This window comes from Apodemus sylvaticus, chromosome 7, assembly GCF_947179515.1.
Source record: "Apodemus sylvaticus chromosome 7, mApoSyl1.1, whole genome shotgun sequence".
NCBI lineage: Eukaryota > Metazoa > Chordata > Mammalia > Rodentia > Muridae > Apodemus > Apodemus sylvaticus.
This window is the reverse complement of record NC_067478.1, coordinates 91,980,011-91,997,654: the sequence shown is the minus strand read 5'-3', so window position 1 is coordinate 91,997,654 and position 17,644 is coordinate 91,980,011. Positions and strand designations below refer to the sequence as shown.

Here is a 17,644-nt window from a genome sequence, read left to right as displayed (position 1 = left end):
ACAAAGGAATGAGAAAGATTTTTGCTGGGCATTGGGTTGTATGCATTGTATCCCACTCTGGAGGCAGAGCCAGGAGGTTCGATGAATTTGAGAAAAGACTGCTCGACAGATCCACTTCCTGGAAAGTCAGGATTACAAGGATCAACTCTCTCTCTCTCTCTCTCTCTCTCTCTCTCTCTCTCTCTCTCTCTCTCTCTCTGGTTTTTCAAGACAGGGTTTCTCTGTGTAGTCCTGGCTATCTGGGCACTCTGTAGACCAAGCTGGCCTCGAACTCAGTAATCTGCCTGCCTCTGCCTCCCAAGTGCTGGGATTACAGGTGTTGGCCACCACACCGCCTGGTCTTTGACCTCATTTTACAGACCAGGCTCCAGGCTGGCCTGATGTCTGAGATCTGTATGTCACCATGCTTTTGGTTGGTTTGTTTTGTATGCCTCTGTCTATCTCTGTTCCTCTCTGCCTCTCAGACTCTCTCTCTCTTTCTCTCTCTCTCTCTCTCTCTCTCTCTCTCTCTCTCTCTCTCTCTCTCTCTCTCTCTGTTTCTCTCTTTTTCTCTCTGTCTCTCTCTGTCTCTCTCCATCTCTCTCTGTCTCTATCTGTGTGTGTGTGTGTTTCATGGGCATGCCCTCTAGTGCATGTTCATCACAAGCTATCTATCATGGGTTGTGGGATTTATGAGATTTGAATGTATGTTCTCCGTAATCGTGCTAAATACTCTTGCCTATTGGGCAGTCCAAACACCAAAATTTCTAATTTCAAATGAGGCTCCAAAATTTTGACTCAGACCTTTCACACATACATATAAGGAAACAGAATATTAAAGATCATAGATTATTTGGTTTCTCTTGATCACAGTTGACTAAACAATGAAAACTTCCAGAATCTGCCATGCAGGGATGCACAGGGTGTGTGAGATGGGCTAGTGACATTAGATCTTTGGTTGCCTTGAGAATGTGACACAGTCTTAAGGAATCCAGGGTAACAGATGCAAAGGCCCCATGGACATTAGCAATGAAGCCACCCCAGGATATCAACATCACCCAAGGTTGGTCCAATTGACAATGGGAGTGAACAACCAAAAGCTGAGGTAAATTATCCTGGGTCCTCCAATAGGGGAGGTAACATGGCAACAGGCCCTGGCTAGGAGTCACAGACACAAGAGGAGAATACTGGGGCATCCAGTGGGTGTGGAAGTCTACAGGAGTGGACACAGGGACACTGAATGTCACAATAGGAGAGTCTATCTTTTCCAAATTGTACTGGAGCTACTAGCTAGAGCAATTAGACAACATAAAGAGGTCAAAGGGATATAAATAGGAAAGGAAGAAGTCAAACTATCACTATTTGCAGATGATATGATAGTATACTTAAGTGATCCAAAAAACTCCACCACAGAACTCCTATAGCTGATAAACAACTTCAGCAATGTGGCAGGTTATAACATCATCTCAAGCAAATCAGTAGCCTTCCTACACTCAAAGGATAAGCAGGCTGAGAAAGAAATTAGGGAAACGACACACTTCACAATAGCCACAAACAGTGTAAGGTATCTTGGGGTGACCCTGACCAAACAAGTGATAGATCTGTATGACAAGAAGTTCAAGTTTCTGAAGAAGGAAATGGAAGAAGAACTCAGAAAATGGAAAAATCTTCCATACTCATGGATTGGCACGATTAATATAGTTAAAATAGCCATCTTGCCAAAAGCAATATACAGATTCAATTGAATACCCATCAAAATCTCAACTCAGTTCTTCATAGAGTTAGAAAGAGCAATTTTCAAATTCATCAGGAATAACAAAAAAAAAAACAAAAAAAAAAAACAGGGTAGCTAAAACTATTCTCAACAGTCAAAGAACTTCTGGGGGAATCAGCATCCCAGACTTCAAGCAGTACTAGAGAGCAATAGTGTTAAAAACTGCATGGTATTGGTACAGGCAGGTGGATCAATGGAATAGGATTGAAGATGTAGAAATGAACCCACACACCTATGGCCACTTGATCTTTGACAAAGAAGCTGAAAACATCCAGTGGGAAAAAAGATAGCCTTTTCAACAAATGGTGCTGGCTCAACTGGAGGTCAGCATGCAGAAGAATGTGAATTGATCCATTCTTATCTCCTTGTACAGAGCTCAACTCCAAGTGGATCAAGGACCTCCACATAAAGCCAGGCACACTGAAACTATTAGAAAAGAAACTGGGGAAAACCCTTGAGGACATGGGGTGGGGAGATCCTGAACAGAACACCAATAGCTTTTGCTCTAAGATCAAGAATTGACAGATGGGACCTCATAAAATTACAAAGTTTCTGTAAGGCAAAGGACACCACCAAAATGGCAAATCAGCAGTCAACATTTTGGGAAAAGATCTTTAACAACCCTACATCTGAAAGAGGGCTAATATCCGATATATACAAAGAACACAAGAAGTTAGACCCCAGGGAAACAAATAACCCTATTAAGAAATGGGGTACAGAGCTAAACAAAGATTTTTCACCTGAAGAACTTCAGATGCCTAAGAAGCATCTTAAAAAGAGTTGAACATCATTAATCATTAGGGAAATGCAAATCAAAACAACCCTGAGATTTCACCTCACACCAGTCAGAATGGCTAAAATTAAAATCTCAGGAGACAGCAGGTGTTGGCAAGGATGTTGAGAAAGAGGAACACTCCTCCACTACTGGTGGGGTTGCAAGTTGGTACAACCAATCTGGAAATCAGTCTCACTTTTCCTCAGGAAACTGAGCATGTCACTTCCGGAGGACCCTACTATATCACACCTGGGCATATACCCAGAGGATTCCCCAGCATGTAATAAGGATACATGCTCCACTATATTCATAGCAGTCCTATTTATAATAGCCAGAAGCTGGAAAGAATCCAGATGTCCCTCCACGGAAGAATGAACACAAAAAATGTGGTATATATACACAATTGAGTACTATTCAACCATTAGAAACAATGAATTCATGAAATTCTTATACAAATGGATGGGGCAGGAGAACATCATCCTAAGTGAGGTAACCCAGTCTCAAAAAATCAATCACGGTATGCACTCACTGATAAGCAGATATTAGCCTAGAAACTTGCAATTCCCAAGACATAATTCACATATCAAATGATGTCCAAAAAGAACAGAGGAGTGGCCCCTGATTCTGGAAAGGCTCAGTGCAGCAGTGTAGGGCAGTACCATAACAGGGATGTGGGAAGGGGTGGATGGTGGAACTGGGGGAGGGAAGAGAGCTTATGGGACTTTCAGGGAGTAGGGAGCCAGGAAAGGTGAAATCATGTGAAATGCAAATAAAAAATATATCAAATAAAAAAATGAAATATTGTCTAACTCAAACAAAACAAACAAACACTCCTCCTGGATGATCATTCCAGAGGCATGGTGATCTTATGTGCTCCCAGAGAAACACTGTCAGGATGTTTCCCGGCACTGCAGTCCATTGAGAGCACTTCTTTAAATCAGGGATGTGAACTAGAGCATCCAGGTGCTGCTCCTCAACCCTTCCACAGCCCAACAAAGTCTGGGAACAAACCGCCACAGGTGGGACTGCAACAGGTATTTTCACAAGTAGAACTGCCTCACTCAGGGATCAGAGAAACAACCTGCCCCAAAATGGTTTCCTGTGGGAATGGGGATACTTTTGGGAGGGGTCTCCACATAAGATTCACCTTCCCTAAGAGGAGATGCACCCCTTTTGCAGGCAAACACAGGAACCCCTCAGGTGGCTGGAAGTCTGGAGAAATGCAAAAGTCTTGGGAATGGGAAGCATCCCCAGTGATGGGAGAAAAAGCCAGGATCTCTCAGGGGCTCCATAGAGACTGGCAAATGAGGGTCCTGCCGAGACTAGCCCAGCCAGGAATGGGGTCCCTGGAATGAAGGTCCTTGAAATCCAGGTGCCTCTGAAAAACTCTAGCCTCATTATTAAAATTTTAACAGTCTGCTGTACTGAGAGCCCAATGATTTTGTATAAGAGAAAACCTTTATCATCTGTATTAAGGTGATTAATGGTAAATAAAGCATAGCTTAATAATTGATGAGGTGAAGACAGGTGATAGTGGCACACGCCTTTAATCCCAGCACTTGGGAGGCAGAGGCAGGCCGATTTCCGTGTTTGAGGCCAGCCTGATTTTCAGAGTGAGTTCCAGGACAGCCAAGGCTACACAGAGAAACCCTGTCTCAAAAAACAAAAAAAAGGCTGGGCACTGGTGTCACACACCTGTAATCCCAGCACTCTGGGACACAGAGGCAGGAGGATTTCTGAGTTCGAAGCCAGTCGGGTCAAAAGAGTGAGTTCCAGGACAGCCAGGGCTACACAGGGAAAACCTGTCTCAAAAAAAAAAAAAAAAAAAAAATCCAAAGAACCACAAAACAAACAAAAAATTGATGAGGCAAATAGAAAGACTACTAGATTTTAATCTTTGATGTTGTACCTTAAGATTTTGATGAGTCCTTTCTATGATAGCCTGTCCTTGGGGGTTATATGGAATTCCCATTGTATATTGTATACTCAGTTGACTGCAAACTTTGCCAAAGCTTGAGAAGTATAAGTTGGAGCATTATCAGTTTTAATTCCTTTTGGCTTACCTGAGGAGGAGCATGTAATAAGGTGTTGAATGACATGTTTCTCAGCCTCCACAGTTCTTGCAGTGGCCATAAACACATGAGAGTAGGTATCTACAGTAACACATACGTAGGCCAACTTTCCATATTCTGGGAAGTGAGTTACGTCCATTTGTCTTTTTATGTCCATTTGTCATGAAACTTGAGCCTTAACGCCCTTTGGATTAACTGCCATTTTTAATGGTTGCTATACATCAGGACAATGTTCACAGTCCTTCACAATTGGCCTAGGCTGTTTTCATGTCAAATTGAACATCCTGTACTCTGTGTGTGTGTGGGTGTGTGTGTGTGTGTATGTCTATGTTTCTGTCTCTCTCTGTCTTGCTCTCTCTCTCTGTCTTTTGTTGTTTCAAGAGAGGTTTTCTCTATATAGACCTGGTTTTCCTGGAACTCACTATGCAGACCAGGCTGGCCTCAAACTCAGAAATCCACCTACCTCTGCCTAGCAAGTACTGTGATTAAACTCGTGAGCCACCACTGCCCTGCTGAACATCCTTCTCAAAGCCAGTGCAATCTGATAATGAAAAGCATGACTTTCTAAAGCTTGTTCAACCATACTAGCAATCAAGGGTTCTTTTGTTAATAAATCTGCATTAGAATTTCCTTAAGCCACTGGACAGGGCAGGCCAGTATGTGTTCTGATATGTTCTATAAAATTTCCTTTTTCTTGATTGAATTATCTTTTGCAACAGAAGCAAGAGTGATATAATTTAAAAATTTCCAGATATAAGAGCTGTCTCTATATCAGAAAATAATCAAACTACATAATTTGAACTTGTATAAAGGTTGATCTCTTCAAGTATATGTTCAAGGGCAGTAATAACTGCAATAATTTCCTCCTGATGTGCAGAAATTTCTTTTGCCTTTTGAATAATCACAGGTCTATCTTTCATATAGATGGCTTAAATTCCATGGATGACACGTCTGTAAATAGTAAGAGGGCTTCAGAAGTAGGTTCTGATGCTAGTATAGAAGGAAAGATTATTCCTGTTCCTTCTACTAGCTTTGATTCAGGGTGTTGAGGTCCATGACATTTGATTTGTCCCATATAATGAGCTAATGCATTTCCCCAATCATCTGCAGTTTGACGTAAATACCCCAGTTGTTCCTTATTATATGGAATACAAACTTCATGAGTTTCTTTGACAAATAGTTACCTGGATCCTAACGTCACTTTAATAATTAACTGACTACACCTAACAGGATAAGAAGGTATCATTTTCACTTGACTATGAGTGAGATATATACATTTCCATAAAACTTCTTGCCATAAACATGCAGTAGGGTGTAAGATGTTTTAAGAATAATAACCGAACAAGTTTTTAAATAGTTTGTTTGATATTTTAATATCAGATAAAATTGACTTTCAACCCAAAGTCATCAAAAGAGACTCTGAGGGACACTTCTTGCTGGTCAAAGGAAAAATACAACAAGAAGAACTCTCAATCCTGAACATCTATGCTCCAAATGCAAGGGCACCCTCTTTCAAAAAAGAAACTTTATTAAAACTCAAACCACACATTGCACCAAACAAAATAATTGTGGGTGACTTCAACACTGCACTTTCCTCAATGGACCGATCAGGAAAACAGAAACTAAACAAGGACACAATGAAACTAATTAAAGCTTTGGACCAATTAGATTTAACAGATATATATAGAACATTCTATCCTAAAGCAAAAGAATATACCTTTTTTTCAGCACCTCATGGTACCTTCTCCAAGATCGACCATATAATTGGTCACAAGACAGACCTCAACAAATATAAGAAGATCGAATTAATCCCATGCCTCCTATCTGATCACTATGGAGTAAAAGTGGTCTTCAATAGCAACAGAAACAACAGAAAACCCACATACACGTGGAAATTGAACAATACTCTACTCAATGATACCTTGGTCAAGGAAGAAATAAAGAAAGAAATTAAAGACTTTTTAGAACACAATGAAAATGAAAACACAACATACCCAAATCTATGGGACACAATGAAAGCAGTGCTAAGAGGAAAACTCATAGCCCTGAGTGCCTCCAAAAAGAAAATGGAGAGAGCATACATTACCAACTTAATGACACACCTGAAAGCCCTAGAACAAAAAGAAGCTATTTCACCCAGGAGGAGTAGAAGGCTGGAAATCATCAAACTCAGGGCCGAAATCAATCAAGTAGAAACAAAGAGAACCATACAAAAAATCAACAAAACCAGGAGCTGGTTCTTTGAGAAAATCAACAAGATAGATAAACCCTTAGCCAGACTAACCAAAGGGCACAGAGAAAGTATCCAAATTAACAAACTTAGAAATGAAAAGGGAGATATAACAACGGAAACTGAGGAAATCCAAAAAATCATCAGATCCTACTACAAGAGCCTGTACTCAACACAACTGGAGAATCTGGAGGAAATGGACAATTTCCTTGACAGATACCAAATACCAAAATTAAATCAGGACCAACTAGACCATCTAAACAGTCCCATAATGCCTAAAGAAATAGAAGGAGTCATAGAATGTCTTCCAACCACAAAAAGCACAGGACCAGATGTTTTCAGTGCAGAATTCTACCAGACCTTCAAAGAAGAGTTAACACCAATACTCTTCAAACTATTCCACAAAATAGAAACAGAAGGAACACTACCCAATTCCTTCTACGAAGCCACAATTACGCTGATACCAAAGCCACACAAAGATCCAACAAAGAAAGAGAACTTCAGACCAATTTCCCTTATGAACATCGATGCAAAAATACACAATAAAATTCTTGCCAACCGAATCCAAGAACACATCAAAACGATCATCCACCATGATCAAGTAGGCTTTATCCCGGGAATGCAGGGTTGGTTCAATATACGGAAATCCATCAATACAATCCACTACATAAACAAACTCAAAGAAAAAAACTACATGGTCATTTCATTGGATGCTGAAAAAGCATTTGACAAAATTCAGCATCCTTTCATGCTTAAAGTCTTGGAGAGAACAGGAATTCAAGGCCCATACCTAAACATAGTAAAAGCAATATACAGCAAACCGGTAGCCAGCATCAAACTAAATGGAGAGAAACTTGAAGCAATCCCACTGAAATCAGGGACCAGACAAGGCTGCCCCCTTTCTCCTTATCTTTTCAATATTGTACTTGAGGTACTAGCTCGGGCAATTCGACAACATAAGGAGGTCAAAGGGATACAAATTGGAAAGGAAGAAGTCAAACTATCATTATTTGCAGACGACATGATAGTCTACCTAAGTGACCCAAAAAACTCCACTAGAGAGCTCCTACAGCTGAAAAACAACTTCAGCAAAGTGGCAGGTTATAAAATCAACTCAAGCAAATCAGTGGCCTTCCTATACTCAAAGGATAAGCAGGCTGAGAAAGAAATTAGGGAAATGACCCCCTTCACAATAGCCACAAACAGTGTAAAGTATCGTGGGGTGACTCTTACCAAACCTGTGAAAGATCTGTATGACAAGAACTTCAAGACTCTGAAGAAGGAAATGGAAGAAGACCTCAAAAAATGGGAAAACCTCCCATGCTCATGGATCGGTAGAATCAATATAGTTAAAATGGCCATTTTGCCAAAAGCAATCTGCAGATTCAATGCAATACCCATCAAAATCCCAACTCAATTCTTCACAGAGTTAGAAAGAGCAATTATCAAATTCATCTGGAACAACAAAAAACCCAGGATAGCTAAAACTATTCTCAGCAACAAAAGAAAATCTGGGGGAATCAGTATCCCTGACCTCAAGCAATACTACAGAGCAATAGTGTTAAAAACTGCATGGTATTGGTACAGTGACAGGCAGGAGGATCAATGGAACAGGATTGAAGATCCAGAAATGAACCCACACACCTATGGCCACTTGATCCTCGACAAAGAGGCTGAAAACATCCAATGGAAAAAAGATAGCCTTTTCAACAAATGGTGCTGGTTCAACTGGAGGTCAGCATGCAGAAGAATGCGAATTGATCCATCCTTGTCTCCTTGTACTAAGCTCAAATCCAAATGGATCAAGGACCTCCACATAAAGCCAGACACTCTGAAGCTAATAGAAAAGAAACTGGGGAAGACCCTTGAGGACATCGGTACAAGGAGAAAGTTTCTGAACAGAACACCAATAGCGTATGCTCCAAGAGCAAGAATTGACAAATGGGACCTCATAAGGTTACAGAGTTTCTGTAAGGCAAAGGACACCATCAAGAGGACAGATCATCAAATTGGGAAAAGATCTTCACCAATCCTACATTAGATAGAGGGCTAATATCCAATATATATAAAGAACTCAAGAAGTTAGACTCCAGAAAACCGAACAACCCTATTAAAAATGGGGTACAGAGTTAAACAAAGAATTCTCACCTGAAGAACTTCAGATGGTGGAGAAGCATCTTAAAAAATGCTCAACTTCATTAGTCATTAGGGAAATGCAAATCAAAACAACCCTAAGATTTCTTCTTACACCAGTCAGAATGGCTAAGATTAAAAATTCTGTAGACAGCAGGTGTTGGAGAGGGTGTGGAGAAAGAGGAACACTCCTCCACTGCTGGTGGGGTTGCAAATTGGTACAACCACTCTGGAAATCAGTCTGGTGGTTCCTCCGAAAACTGGGCGCCTCACTTCCAGAAGATCCTGCTATACCACTCCTGGGCATATATCCAGAGGATTCCCCACCATGTAATAAGGATACATGCTCTACTATGTTCATAGCAGCCCTATTTATAATTGCCAGATGCTGGAAAGAACCCAGGTATCCCTCAACAGAAGAGTGGATGCAAAAAATGTGGTATATCTACACAATGGAGTACTATTCAGCCATTAGAAACAATGAATTTATGAAATTCTTAGGCAAATGGATGGAGCTAGAGAACATCATACTAAGTGAGGTAACCCAGACTCAAAAGGTGAATCATGGTATGCACTCACTAATAAGTGGATATTAACCTAGAAAACTGGAATACCTAAAACATAATCCACACATCAAATGAGGTACAAGAAGAAAGGAGGTGTGGCCCCTTGTTCTGGAAAGACTCAGTGAAGCAGTATTCGGCAAAACCAGAATGGGGAAGTGAAAAGGGGTGGGTGGGAGGACAGGGGAAAAGAAAGGGGCTTATGGGACTTTCAGGGTGTGTGGTGCTAGAAAAGGGGAAATCATTTGAAATGTAAATAAAAAATTATATCGAATAATAAATAAATAAATACATACATACATACATACATACACTGTAAGAACATGTGCATTTTTAAAATGATTCCTAAATATTTTCATCATTTTTAAATAATTCCTAAATATTTACAATATTTCTATAATAAGGCACCATAGCTAAGTCTGTTTATTGACAGAAGCCCAACTTTTAAAATGATTATGAAACAACGCTGTATAAAGTCTGCCTGTCTTTTCCCTATCATCTGCCTTTGCATTTCTTCACCTATACACAAGGAGTTTGATCCTAGTTTCTGAACCATAAGCTGTGTATCCTTAATTATGTTGTATAACTACATCCTTGTCTAGTTACATAAAGAAATAGCTATATGAATATGCATATTACTCTTGGCTTTGAAAATCAAACTAAAACAAAAGTATATATACAATTTATTCCAAACCCTTAGGCACAGCTTTGGTTTGTTTTATACAGGGAACAAATTCATTGTTCTTTCGAAACTGTATCCATCATACATAAAGAACAGAGGAAATGAATTGCCCCGTGTTCTGCTGCCAGGAATGTAAGTATGTCATTTACATAACAATCATAGTTCAATAGATGAGAGAAAGAGTGTGACAATTTCTGCTTGGTTCAAGAAGGCAATCAGATTTTCTGTGTGTTATCTAAACTTCAGTGGTAGGTTAGGTTCATAACTTCATCAGAGTCTTCTAAAAATGAAATATTATATGGATAAAGTAAAGATTTTCATTATAAATGAGAGACTAAAAGTCTGGAATAACAATCTGCTCTAAAGAACCAAGAAAAACTTGAAAATTTAATAAATATACTGTATCTACATTTTGTCTTCTTTTATCTCATCTAAGTAACTTAGTTAATGAAACTCACAGTTGTCTAAGGAAATAAACAAAGAAAAGCAAAATTGTCTAGCAAAGCAAGAAAGAAAGGAAAAAGGAAAGAAGAAAGAATGGAAGAAGGAGAGAAAGAAAGAGGACTTAAAGATCATGTTCATGACTCTCTTTGCAGAAAAGGTACATAGAAAAGCCACCATCTTTGTTACCTTTTAGAAAAGAAAGACAGGGCAACAGGGTATTGGTCTAATATTGACAATGACCAACATCTTGGAGCTGTATGAAGATGAAAACATCTCTTACAGAAAAAAAAAATGAAACACAAGTGTTACATTTTATATTAGCAGGAATAAAGAGATTACAGTGGAATACTTTCCATACTGTTGAAAGTAAAATAGAACAGAATAGAAAAATATAATGAAAATGACAAATAGAGAGGGTAAAGCAATGCTGTGGGGCATGACTAAAAAAGCAAAACTGTTCATTTACCTTGTGACTCGTTTCAATGTTCACTTCACAATAATTTGACATCATTATGCCTGAAGATGTAAATAAGAGGACTCAGCATGGGTATCACAAGTGTGTAAACTACTGAGAAAAGTTTCCCCTGGCCCACAGTCTTAGCAGATGACCAAGTCCTACTTGATGGTATATGAAGGATATTGGAAAGGATCACAGCACATGAGACTCAGATAATGAGGCAAGATAAAATGATAAGTTTTCCAACCATGGCAGAGCTTGCAAGCTCATTGACATAGGTGATACTGCAGGAAATCCAAAGGAGAGGAAAGATGCCATAAATGTAGTAGATGATGATATTTCAATTATAAAAACTGAGCCTAATTATAAACCCTCTGTGAGTCATGGCCCAAGAAAACCCCATCAAGGAACAAGCAAAAACTTGCAGATAGCAGATCTTAGGAAACATGAGAGTCATGTACTAGAGGGGAGGACAGATGGCCACATAGCAATCATAGGCCATGGGTGTCAGCACATAACATTCAGAGTTTACAAAAAAAGAGAAGAAAAACAGTTGACTCATGCATCCTTCATAGGAGATGGTATTCTGCTCCAGAAGCTGGAAAAACCCCAAATGTCCTTCAGCAGAGGAATGGATACAGAAACTGTGGTATATATACACAACGGAGTACTATTTAGCCATTAAAACTAAAGAATTCATTAAAGTCTTAGGCAAATGAATGGAACTAGAAAGTGCCATCCTGTACAAGGTAACCCAATCACAAAAGAACACACATGGTATGCACTCAATGATAAGTGGATGTTAATCCAGAAGCTCAAAATAAACAAGTTATAATTCACAGACCACAGAAAACTCAGGAATAAGGAGGACTGATGTGGTGGTGCTTTGGTTTCTCAGAGAAATACAATACTCATACTCACAGGAACAATAAAGGAGACAAAGTGATGAGCAGAGACTGAAGGAAAGGTCATGCAGAGACTGCCCTACCTGGGGATTCAGCCTATAAACAGTCACCAACCCCCTTACACTATTATTGGTGACAAGAAGTTCATACCAAAATCAGCAGGTCATTGTTGTCTCTGGAGGCACCCTGTCAGAGCTTTACACATACAGAGGCAGATGCTAGCAGTCAACTACTGGACTGGGTGTGAGGTCCCCAATGAAGAAGTTGTAGGGTGGTCCAGAGGAGTTGAAGGGGTTTACAGCCCCATGGGAAGAACAATGATGTCAGACACCCAGACACCCCAGGACTTCTAAGGACTAAACCATCAACCAAGAGGTCCACATGGTTCCAGCCAAAAATGTGCCAGAGGAATGCCTTGTTGGGCATCAGTGGGAGGAGTGCTCCTTGGTCTGGTGAAGGCTCAATAGGTAGCCCAACAAAGGGAAATCAAGTGGGGGAGGGCAGGAGTGATGTGAGAGTGGGTCAGGTGGAGGCAGGGGTGGGAGGAGGGGTTGGGGGCTTTCAAGAAGCAGGGAAACCGGGAAAGGTTTTAATATTTGAAATATACATGAAGATTTATTCAAGATAAAAAGAGGATGAACTCAGTCACTGAAGAATTACTTCCTGTAACAATTAGCTTCTTGACTTGTGTCTTTAATAATAAGAGGATAAATTTTCATTAGTAGACTATTGTCTTGGATTTACGGATTTCCATGGGAATACTTTGGCCAACATCTCAGTTGTATGTCGAGTTTCACCACTTGACAGAATTCCTGGTGACTAAGGATGACCAGTTGGGATTGCTTCTACCTCATTATATGGAGACTTTATTATGTTCAGCTTCATATACGTTAGGAAGTGTCTACTGCACCATACTAGCAGTCAAATGCCCCTTCATTCTCTTCCTACATTCCTTACCTCAAACTCACTTCCCCTCCATGTAAACCTCATCCACCCATTCCCAATTACCCACCTTCATTACACTGATAAATTCTATTAATTACTCCCTCCAATCTCGTCCTTTATACCTATCATCTTTGGGTTTATGAATTGTAGCTTAGTTATCATTTGTTTCAGAGTTAATATCTATATATTAGTGAATGGATATCAGAAATATATTTTTGTGTCTAGTTTAACTTTTTTATTTTCTAGCTCTAACATTTGCCTGCAAATATTATGGTGTCTTTTTTCCTTTATTTTTATTAGATATTTTCATTATTTATAGTTCAAATGTTTTCCCCTTTCCTTGTTACCCCTCAGAAATACCCATATCCCATCCCCCTTTCCCCTGTTTACCAACCCCTTCCCCACTCATTCTTCTCTCATTTGGCATTCCTCTTCACTGCTGCATTGAGCATTCACAGGACCAATGGTCTCACCTCTTATTGAGGTCTGAAAAGGCCATCATCTGCTACATATGTAGCTGGAGCCATGGGTCCCTCCATGTTTACTCTTTAGTTGGTGATTTAGTCACTGGGAGCTCTGTGGGTACAGGTTGGTGCATATTATTGTTCCTACCATAAGGTTGCAAACCTCTTCAGCACTGTGGGTCCTTTCTCTAGCTCTTCCACTGGGGACCCTAAGCTAACTCCATTGGTTGATGTGAGTCATGGGTATTCTGAACCCCCTTCTAAGAAGGACCAATGTAAACACACTTGCTCTTCCTTTTTCTTGAGCTTCATGCTGTATGAATTTTCTCTTGGGTATTCCTAGCTTTTGGGCTAATATCCACTTATCTGTGAGTACATACTATGTGTGTTATTTTATGATTGAGTTACCTTACTCAGGGTGATATATTATATTTCTACCCATTTGCTTAAGATTTTCTGGAATTCATTATTTTTAATAGTTGAGCAGTACACTCAATTCGGTAAATGTACCACATCTTCTGTATCCATTCTGCTGTTGAGGGACATCAGGATTTTTTTCTAGCTTCTGGCTATTATAAATAAAACTGCTATAAATATAGTAGAGCATGTGATCTTATTATATTTTGGAGAATCCTCTAGTTATGTGCCCAGGAGTGGTATAGCTGGGTCCTCAGGTAGTACTATGTCCAATTTTCTGAGAAACCATAAACTGATTTCCAGAGTGGCTTTACCAGCTTGCAATCCCACCAGCAATTGAGGTGTATTCCTCGTTCTCCACATACTCTTCAGCATCTTCTGTCCCCTGAGTTATTGATCTTAGCCATTCTGACTGGTGGGAGGTAGAATTTCAGGGTTGTTTTGATTTGCATTTCCCTGATGATTAAGGATGCCAACATTTATTTAGGTGTTTCTCAGCCATCTGGTATGCCTTAGTTGAGAATTCTTTGTTTAGCAGTGTACCCCATTTATTAATAGGGTTATTTAATTCTCTGGAGCATAACTTCTTGTGTTCTTTGTGTATATTGGATATTAGGCCTCTGTTGGATGCAGGATTGGTAAAGATCTTTACCCAATGTGTTGGTTGCTGTTTTGTCCTATCATGCTTTGCCTTACAGAATCTTTGCAAGTTTATGAGGTCCCATTTGTAAATTGTTAACCTTAGAGCATAAGTGATTGGTTTTCTATTTGGAAAATTTTTCCTTGTGCCCATGTGCTCCAAACTATTCCTAACTTTCTATTCTATTAGATTCAGTACATCTGGTTTTATGTGGAGGTCATTGATCCTCTTGGATTTTAGCTTTGTACAGGTAGATAAGAATGGATCAATTTTCATTCTTCTACATGTTGACTGTCAGTTGAACCTTCATACACACACACACATACACAGACACACCTACACACACACACGTGTATATATATATATATATATATATATATATATATATATATATATACATATGCATATATATGTATATAATCATTACTGTCTCAGAATAAGTACTTGAAAATATGAACAAAACTATCCCCACAAGGTCTCTATATAAAACGTAGAGCCACATTAACATAAAAGTTATGCAGAGAGTGAGAAAAAATTGTTAATTCATTTAATTAAGAAAGAGAAAAACATATTAATGAGGTTACTTGCATATCATACTCTAAACATATTAAAAAAGTAGAAATGGAAAGAAGGAAAGTGCACGATAGAAGAAGTGGACAAGAAAAAGGAGTGAAGAGGAGAAAAATTAGAGACATAGATATTAGCTACAACACAAACACTTGACTTAGATTATTACTCTCTTTAGTGTTTTCTTCAAAGCAAGTTTGACATCCTTGTTCCAGAGTCTATAAGTGAGGGTATTCAACAAAGGCAGCACAAAAGTGTAAACTACTGAAAAAAGTATGTCCTCTAAACTACAGATTCTCCAGATGATGGTTTGATAAGGGCAAACAGACCAAATAAGTAGAACATGGTAAAACTTAAAATGTGAGAACTACATGTGCTCACAGCTTTGGACCAAACCTTAGATGATGACAAATTGATAATGTTGACGAGAAGGAAAGAATATGAGGATACAATAATGAAGCTGCACATAACAACAACAGTCACAGAAACAGAACTCATAAATTCATTGGCATGGCTACTATCACAGGAAAGCTTAAGGAGAGTGAAAGTATCACAAATGAATTGTTTGATGACTTTTGTACCACAAAACCTGAGCTGCTTTATATATCCTATGTGGACAATTGCAGAACAGACACTCATTAAGTGTGCAGCAAAAATTATCAGGGAACAAGCGCTGGGAGACATGAATACTGTGTATGGCAGAGGCCTAAAGATGGCCATATATCTATCACAGGCCATGGCTGTCAGCACATAGCACTCACAGTTAACAAAAAGACATAAAGAAAACAGCTCAGTCATGTATCCTGTGAAGGATATGGTGTTGTGTTCTTAGATAAGTCCTATCAGCAATTTGGGGGTTAAAAAAATGAATAACAGAAGTCAATGAAGGACAAGTTGAAGATAAATAATACATTGGTGTGTACAAATTTTGAGTTCAGACAGATGAGAATCACTAAACTCAGGTTTCCCATCACAGTGGCTGTATAGTTCACCAAGAACAGGACAAATAAAGACCACCAGAGATCATGCAGTTATGTCATTCCCATAAGAATCAACTCAGATACAGAAGAGTCATTTTCCGTATTCATTTGCTTCATGTGTTGCATCTGTAGGAATAAAATCAGAACCAGGTGACCTTAGCAAGAAAACCTGTATCTTAAACCCAGAGAAAGAAGTGAAGTTCAGTCTTTGCAGTCTCAGTATTGTTTATAAAATTGCAGCAAGGCATCCAAAGAACATGGCTACTAATATTTCACAAGTCCCCACCCACAATGAGTGACTATGCCGTGAGATAATGCTGAGAGGAAATGTTCAAAATTGCTGAACATTTCCCCATTATGTAGCTTAATCTCCTTAATGGAACCAAAAGAAGTCATCCACTTTTTTTTTTATCCAATTCCATGATTAATACTGCTTTGTATTTGAAGGGAAAATTATCAAGCCATGGATGATTTAGGACTTGCCTATTTCCTGGCTGCTTCACTGGTGTTGAGATACAAGACACTTTCTTCCCAGTATTTTAAAGATTCTGGGGTCCCATTCTCCAATATGTTCATGATAGCCATATATATGATAGCCAGAAGCTGGAAAGGACCCAAATGTCTTGCAACAGAGAAATGGATACAGAAAATGTGGTATATTTACACAATGGAATAATATTCAGCTCAAGAAAGATGAATTCATGAAATGCATACACAAATAGATGGAACTAGAAGACATTAGCCTTTGAAGGCAATCACAAAAGAACACACATGGTATGTACTCACTGATATGTGGATATTAGCCCAGAAGCTTGGAATACCCAAGATACAATTTACAAACCAGATGAAGTTCAAGAAGAATAAAGATGAAAGTATGGGTGATTTGGTTCTTCTGAGAAGGGGAACAAAATCATCACAGGAGCAAATATATAGATAAAGTATAGAGAAGAAACTGGAGGAAAGGCCATCCAGAGACTTTACCACCTGGAGATTCTATGCTGATTGACCAAGAAAATTTTTCTCATTTTTATGACTTCCTGCCAGTTTGTAAGAACCCATTGTTGGTAGATACTCCTGAGCCTATTTACTATAGATGCTATAAACCTAACATTGAATTGTTGGTGATTTGAAGTTCTAATCAATCTATAATTTCCCTACTGTATTATGTAGATCCTAGGACAGAGTTTCATGCTCTCCTTTGGGAATTTTTCTATTATGTCAGAACAAATCTCAAAGAGGAAAATCCAAGGATATTGTCACTTACCATTTCTGAGGATTTCCTATTCTGTGATTTTGTTAATAAATATGCAATTCTTTAACTTTCAATAGGCATTTTATAGAGAGTAGATTAAAGAATAAAGAAGGAAGTATAAAAGTTTCTGAGTTAAACCCAGGTAGTCAGATTTCTTATATGAAACTGCCAAGAAATAACATATTGTGTCTGAGCTTTATTTATATTTATACTTGTCTATTCATATGTGTAGATATGAAATCAGATTGATAAAATATATACTGGCATGCATGTCAGTGGTCCCCTATGTTTCAACACAGTGGATCTAATTTTATGCTAATGAAAAGAAGTCCTTTTCAACATATGCTATTAGGAAAACTCATTAT

At 38.9% G+C, this 17,644-nt stretch overlaps 1 pseudogene; it reads right to left on the bottom strand.

The window, feature by feature from the left end:
* Window positions 1-15,180: 15,180 nt before the first annotated feature.
* On the bottom strand, window positions 15,181-16,159 carry LOC127690229 (olfactory receptor 143-like; annotated as a pseudogene).
* Window positions 16,160-17,644: the final 1,485 nt, after the last annotated feature.